At 48.3% G+C, this 7,756-nt stretch overlaps 1 pseudogene; it reads right to left on the reverse strand.

The window, feature by feature from the left end:
• Positions 1 to 7: 7 nt before the first annotated feature.
• On the reverse strand, positions 8 to 650 carry LOC115896063 (annotated as a pseudogene).
• Between the last annotated feature and the right edge of the window lie 7,106 nt (positions 651 to 7,756).

The raw sequence follows: 7,756 nt of genomic DNA on the forward strand, positions 1-7,756 counted from the left end.
CTTTGGCATTCTTGGAGAAATATTTCTTAGAGGCCTTTTCCGACCAACTGGTGATGACCTCTTCTTCAAAAGGTCTGCGTCGTACAACTCCTTCAAGATATGTGGAATCTTGGAGATAAGCTGAGCTTGATGCATTGCTACCACACACTCCAAACCATGAAGAAGGTACCGTTGAGCTTTTTTGTTGTTGTACAAAATCGTAGGAAATGGCGCCTGTATTTCTTAATCTGTTCTCTAATCTTCTCATTAAAAAGAACTTCAGTCAGAACAAGAGGGCCCATGGCTTTTACATCCGTCTTTCTGCTTCAGCAACAATTTCTTTGTCAGTGAATCAATAATACCCTCTTCTTTCTTTTTCTTAACAAAATCAAACAGGATATTGACCCGCTCCTCAATTGTTCTTTCCAATCATCACTGAGTGTCAGAACTTTTGCATGGTCACTGATTTCATCCATTCGACGCCTTTGAGCTTCCTCAGTGTAGATTCGTGTCAAAGCAGAACCGTTTATAAAATGGTTGAAGGAAGCAGAGGAAGAATCGTCTGGTGGTGAAGAAGATGATGAAGATGAGAACATTGAGGTGGTATATTCGAAGACTGCCAGTGTACCGAAAGTGGAAACCGTGAAGTCGGACAACAAGGATGACGACATCGATATTGATGCCATTTAAAGGGATGGATGCAACCTAGCTTAACAGTATAATGCTGCAAATTTTCTCCATTATCAGCCAGAAGTGCAACATGTATGTGTAAAAGCTAAAATGGCTTAACATCATGCTACACTTTACACTAAAAATCTATTACTGTGAGTGGTCTGTAATTAAGCCCAATGAGACATCTAGGGAGTCCATACACATCAGTGAGCAGATGTAGTTTGCTTATTTATAGCATGTTTCTTTCTGAAAAACTAGTGGTGGACACATTTGGATCACATTTATACAGTTATAAAAATAAAGATTTGATTTTGGTCATTCTTCAGATGTCTGGCTCCGAATGACTTAAGCTGAAGTAACTGGCTCCAACTGGCTCCTTTTTTTTTTTTTTTTAATGTGCCATCATTTCACCTGATGAGCATTCTTGGAGCCTGCCAGATATTGTTAGGTTCTGGGGCTGCAAAGAGGTCTTCAACAGGATGTAAAGCAAACTTAATTGTAGTTAACTTATTCAGCCCATTAAGAAATGCAGTACTAAAGTTTTATCTTACGGTCCCTCAAATTGGCATCTGGTAATGTACATTGTGAGGTAGACTGATAATCAAATGACAGTGCAACATCTTACCAAGTGTACGACCTGAGTGTCATATAAATAACGTAAGAGCAGATTTTGAAACTTGGAGAGCTGTTTTCTCATTTCATGTACACTTGCCCCAAATTGTAGTCTTTGAAGTCGTGTGCATTGCACGTTGGATGAGCCAGGGAAATTATTACATTAACAAGCATTTTGTGTGTATGTAGTAGTTACTTTGTACTGAGAGAACTTGCTGTGGGGTGCAATTAAACAATAAACTGATTTTATTTGGGAAAAAAAAAAAAAAAAAAAAAAAAAAAAAAAAAAAAAAAAGAAATGCCCTTAGAAGCAGAACCCGTGAGAATCCAGTCCGGAACACCCCAAAGAAAGGGGATGAGGGGTCAACAAAAGCATTCGCTCATTAACAAGGAGCAAGGGCATGAAACCTCTTCCAAAAATGAGTGAAAAGTCACTCACAGGTGTTTCAGAAAGTAAGAGGATTGCGCGATTGCTCGATCAGTTCAAGCAGGGTGTCGTCCCTCAGGCCATAAAGCCCGAGATGAGCCTCTCACAGGGAACAGAAGTCACTCGCATCTCTGCCAGAGAAAGTCCTACAAGCCGACACGTGACCTCACGAAACCTGGGCTTCAGCCCGTCGACAACAGTGAGTCTGACACGGTACATCCCTCCAGATGGTTAAGGACCCCAGCCTTTGTGGCACCAGGGACGGGTATCGTGGAAGACAATTTTTCTGACGGGTGGTTTTGAAATGCAACTGTTCCACCTCAGGTCAGGCACTGGATCCCCATCAGGAGCACCTCCGAGATCCCTCACATGCAGTTTCCAATAGGGTCCCAGCGCCTAGGAGAATCTAAATGCTGCCGCCGATCCAAGAGGAGGCAGAGCCCAGGCGGTCACGCTCACTCCGCCCGCCACTCACCTCCTGCTATGACCCCGGTTCCTAACAGACCATGGACCAGTACACCAGTCTGCAGTCCAGGACTAAGCCCTACCGGCCAGCACACACACCAGCCCAGGTGGAGACACCACTCGTGACCCTGCTGGGCGGGCAGGAAGGAAGCCTGAGGGCAATTTCCTGACCAGGATGCCACACCCCCAACCCAAATACAGAGGTTCTCCATAAAAACCCACTGGACACTCAACAGAAAACAGAGCCACACCTGGGCAACATCACAAGACCCCATCCCTACAACACAGGAAAGAAAACTAGCCAGGCATGCTGGTGTGTGCCTGAGGTCCCAGCTGCTCGGGTGACTGAGGTGCGAGCATCGCCTAAGCCAGGGAGGTCCAGGCTGCAGTGAGCCCGGGATCACGCCACCGCATGCCAGCCTGGGTGACAGAGCAAGACCCTGTCTCAGAAAATACAAATAAACTAAAAACCAAGAGAAACTGGCTACATTGATGGTGGAAGAAACACCGCAGGAGAATAGCGAACGGCACGATAGGTTTTCTATCAGGAAGAACAACACTTCTCCAAACCAAGTCTGCATGACCTTATGAGACCCTGTGCTTGGGAAGCACCAGCGAGGCCACGTGGCTGGCCTCTTCCTGCTTTAAATCAAGTGGAAGCGGACACTGTAATGGCAACAAAGGGACTAGAACAAAACCTGGACGTTCTAACGGAGAAAACAATTAGATGTGTGAGTTCCTATGACATCGTCTCAAAACAGTGGACGGAGGGTACCATTTTAAAATGAGACAACTTCTGAAGCCTATTTCACGTGTTACCTCTTGGGAAAATAGAAAGGACGGATTTTCTCCATAGACGGAACACACAGAGCACTTTGCCACACATCATACAAGGCGACTGATTTATGGCAGTTGCCGCAGATTTTCACGTGTATCCCCTTTTGGGCATCTTCTAGGTTTGCTAGAGCCAGTGACTACTTTGATTCCCCACAAAACACCCGGACATGCATGAGCATATCTCCTCTAATGGAGCATCTACACTCATAGGAAGAACAATGTTGTACTCCAAGTGTATCTGCAAACACGGTTTTCTTCTGAAAACCCAAGTGCACGCAAAGCAAACACGGCATGTCACTGAAACGCACAGGAGAGCAGAGCACCTCTTAGTAGAAAGAATGTCTAGGAGAGCTGCACGCCACGGATGCCCGGCACAGGCCACATGTCCTCATCCAAGCTCCTGGGGCAAGAAGGCTCTTGCAGTATTTCACTTTCTAACGGAGCATCCCCAGCCTGAAATCCAAAGTGCTCCGAAGAGCATTTCTTTCGAGAGTGTCATGAGGGAGAGCTCGGAATGTTTCAGGTTTCAGAGCATTTTGGAGTAGGGACGCTCAGCCCCCCGCCCATGTCCGCCCCACACAATCCCAGCACACCCTCTGAAGTCCTCAGCAACAACAGATTTTCTTTCTTCAAAACTATCCCCAAGTCACAGAAACTCACGCGCAACCAACTGAAGGGGGTTGTGGACACCTGCACAGACTGGATGAAATTTAACTGTCACATGTTCCCCCAGGGGAATTTCAAGTCATTCCTCAAAACACACCTGTTTTATTATTTTTTATTTTTATTTTTTTTATTATACTTTAAGTTCTAGGGTACATGTGCATAACGTGCAGGTTTGTTACATATGTATACTTATGCCATGTTGGTGTGCTGCACCCATCAACTCGTCAGCACCCATCAATTCATCATTTATATCATGTATAACTCCCCAATGCAATCCCTCCCTCCTCCCCCCTCCCCCCTCCCCATGATAGGCCCCAGTGCGTGATGTTCCCCTTCCCGAGTCCAAGTGATCTCATTGTTCAGTTCCCACCTATGAGTGAGAACATGCGGAAACACACCTGTTTTACTGAGCTGCATTTTTAGGTGAACACACACAAATCATTTTGGCGAAACAAATGTCACTTTGGGCTGTGTGTGGTTTCTTGACTCCTGTCAAAAACTCAGCGTTCACCCTCACTTCTGGATAAGTGAGAAGATGCAGAGACATTTGTGAAAACACAGACATGAAAACACGATGAAGAAGGGTTTGAAAGGTTCCTCCTGTCCCCCCTGGAGGGGAGAGGACGATGCCTGGAAGGCTTACGGGGGACAGGAGCACAGCCTCCTCGGTGTGCCATGGACGTCGCCTCACTGAAGGCAGAGGACGATGCCTGGAAGGCTCACGGGAGTGGGCGCACAGCCTCCTCGGTGCTTTCTACACTCAGCAGCTTTAGAAATGCCCTTAAGCAGAACCCGTGAGAAGCGAGACCGGAACACCCAAAAGAAAGGGGATGAGTGGTGAACAAAGCATTCGCTCATTAACAAGGAGCATGAGCTGGCGGGTCTGTCCCGCTGCTCGTTTTCTTCGGCTGAGGGGCTCGAGTCGGAGCTGGTATGTCACGCGCATCTTGTTTTCTCATGTGGAGGGGTTTCAGAAGTGGTTGGCCTAGGATTGAGGTTGTTCACCCGGGGGTTGCTTGGCAGCTGCCCAGGTGGCTGGACGCCTGAGCTCCCTGCCGCCATCCTGGGTGGACGGGGCTGGCGCCGGGGACTCCCTGAGCACCTGTGGGAAGGCAAGTTTCAGGCGATAGTGCCAGGTAGGGTGGTGTGTCCTCCCAGAACTTGATTTCTGGAAATTCTGGCTCTACTTTTTCCCTAAGGGAAGTTAGAAACTGAGTTCGATTGAGGGGAACGTTCTTTGCACAGCGTCTCTTGTTAGAATGTTATCAAGTGTGGAATACGCCGGCCATGTGTTTTTGGGAAAATCCGTGTCCTGAGTTATTTATTAGGGAAGGAGAGAGGCCTCCTGTCGGTTGGCCTCCGTTTCCAGCTTTGAGTGGCAAGTGGTTGACGGCTTGCTGGTAGTCCCAGTGACGTAAAACACTGCGCGTGGGATCATGGGAACATTCGCTCTGACAATGTCAGTGGGAAATCGCTGTAAACGAAACGTACCGCTCTTCTCCCGGGCTCTCCGGGCTCGAAGCGTGTTTTGTGGTGGTTGAAGGGAAAGTCTACCCTTGTTCCTGTTCCCTCACCTTTTGACTGGTATCCGGCTCTGTTCGCTGGGAAGAGGGTATGCGTGTGAAGGGGGTCAGGTTGCGTGCTCCGAGTTATATGCAGATCTGTAACGGATTTCCGAAAACACAGAGTGCTGTAAGATGTTCCTGATGAGCTAAAACATTCAACAGGAACGTGGAGAGTGGTGGTGGTTTAAAGACTACCCACAATTTCCCGTTCGTTGTAAATGTCTGTGGAATAGGGTGAGGATTCACATACTTTTCTTTTGCTGTATGCATACTTGATACTTTGTTTATTTGTTATTTTTCCTGTGGTGTGCAGTGAACGATTTAGAAGCAGTCTCAGCCCTCGGGAGATTGAGGAGCCTAAGTCAGCGACTGAAGGAGCCAGGGAGTTGTTGGTGTGTGCTACCTCCTGCATAGGGAGGGTCAACCAAGGGCCAGAGTACATCAATCTTCAGTGAGGCTTGAGCAACGACGGGCACCCCAGTGCCTGGCTCACTGTGCCCTCTCACTTCACGTTTGTCTCTGCTCAAGACTGCTCTCCTGAGGTCATCACGGGTGGTATCTACTAGGCGGCGGGCTTGGTTCTTGCAGAAGTGGTGTCTTGCTGGAGTGTGTCATGTGGGCTCTTGGGAATTCCATGTTTTTGGCTCACATTCAACTATTGGGCTGTGTGGGTTAATGTTTGTTTTGGGAGTGGTTGAGTGGGTGTATTTGGCTTTGCCAAACTCAACTGAATCTGTTTCTCCTGTTTACTGTATCAGGTGTTCTTGCTCAAAAGGGGATATGACGGTGTGTGCAAGGCTTCTGGGTGTGAGCCCCCCTAGACTGTTGGCGTGCACAGTATCCGTTTCATCAGCATACCTCATGACTCAGCACCGGGCAGTGTGTCAAAGAAAGCGAACGAGCCGGCAGGTGAGGCTGTAGGAACACAGAGGCGCGCTGGCGCTGTGTGCTTTCAGCCTACAGTAGCCGCCCCCTGCTCCTGACTGCTACAAAGCTTCGTCTCGATATGAAATCTGAGCATGAAATTCAGCTAGAGAATGCATTTACCAGGGATTGACTGGACACTTCTGGTAAAGTGTCGATGAGGAGAATGAAGTTGCCTTTGAATGCGAGCGTACAGACAGGCTCCTGGGATAACTCATTCCTACCCCCCCCTACAACTGTTGAAAGAATGTTCAAACTAGCTCTCCTAGATCCTCTTTCTACTAAGAGGTGTTTTGCTCTCGTGCTTCAGTGACATGCCGTGTTGCTTTGCGCACTTGGGCTTTTCAGAAGAAAACCGGGTTTGCAGATAACTTGGATACAACATTTCTTTCTCCTATTAGTGTAGATGCTAGCATTAGAGGAGATATGCTCATGCATGTCTGTGTTGTGTGGGGAATCAAAGTAGTCAACTGGCTCTAGCAAACTATAAGATGACAAAAGGGGATACACGTGAAAATCGGCGCACTGCCATAAATCAATCGCCTTGTATGTGATGTGTGGCAAAGTGCTCTGTGTTGTCCGTCTATGGAGAAAATTAGTCCTTCCTATTTCCCAAGAGGTAACCCTGAAATAGGCTTCAGAAGTTGCTTATTTGAAAATGGACCCTCCTTCCATGTTTGAGACGTGCAAGGAACTCACACATGTAATTGTTTTCGTGTTAGAACGTCCAGGTTTCCTATTCCCTTTGTTCCATTACAGTGTCCCTTCACTGATTTTAAAGCAGGAAGAGGCCAGCCACGTGGCCTCGCTGGTGCTTCCCAAGCACAGGGTCTCATCAGAAGGCGTGAACACTTGGTTTGGAAACATGCTGTTCTTCCTGATAGAAACCCTATCGTGCCGTTCGCTTGTCTCCTGCAGTGTTTCTTCCACCCTAAATGTAGCCAGTTTCTCTTCGTTTTTAGTTTATTTGTATTTTCTGAGACGGTCTTGCTCTGTCACCCAGGCTGGCATGTGGTGGCCTGATCCCAGGCTCACTGCAGCCTGGACCTCCCTGGCTTAGGCGATGCTCCCACCCCAGTCACCCGAGCAGCTGGGACCACGGTCAGGACGCAGCAGGTGCCTGGCTAATTTTCTTTCCTGTGTTGTAGGGATGGGGTCTTGTGATGTTACCCTGGTGTGGCTCTGTGTTCTGTTGAGTGTCCAGTGGGTTTTTATGGAGAACCTCTGTCTTTGGGTTGGGGGTGTGGCATCCTGGTCAGGAAATTACCCTCAGGCTTCCTTCCTGCCCGCCCAGCAGGGTCACGAGTGGTGTCTCCACCTGGGCTTGTGTGTGTGCTGGCCATTAGGGCTTAGTCCTGGACTGCAGACTGGTGTACTGGTTGGTGGTTTGTTAGGAACTGGGGACATAGCAGGAGGTGAGTGGCGGTCGGAGTGAGCGTGACCGCCTGGGCTCTGCCTCCTCTTGGATCAGTGGCAGCATTTCGATTCTCCTAGGCGCTGGCACCCTATTGGAAACTGCATGTGAGGGATCTCGGAGGCGGTCCTTATTGGGATCCAGTGCCTGACCTGAGGTGGAACAGTGCATTTCAAAACCAGCCGTCAGAAAAAT

The sequence above is a fragment of the Rhinopithecus roxellana genome, unplaced genomic scaffold, assembly GCF_007565055.1.
Source record: "Rhinopithecus roxellana isolate Shanxi Qingling unplaced genomic scaffold, ASM756505v1 contig4685, whole genome shotgun sequence".
NCBI lineage: Eukaryota > Metazoa > Chordata > Mammalia > Primates > Cercopithecidae > Rhinopithecus > Rhinopithecus roxellana.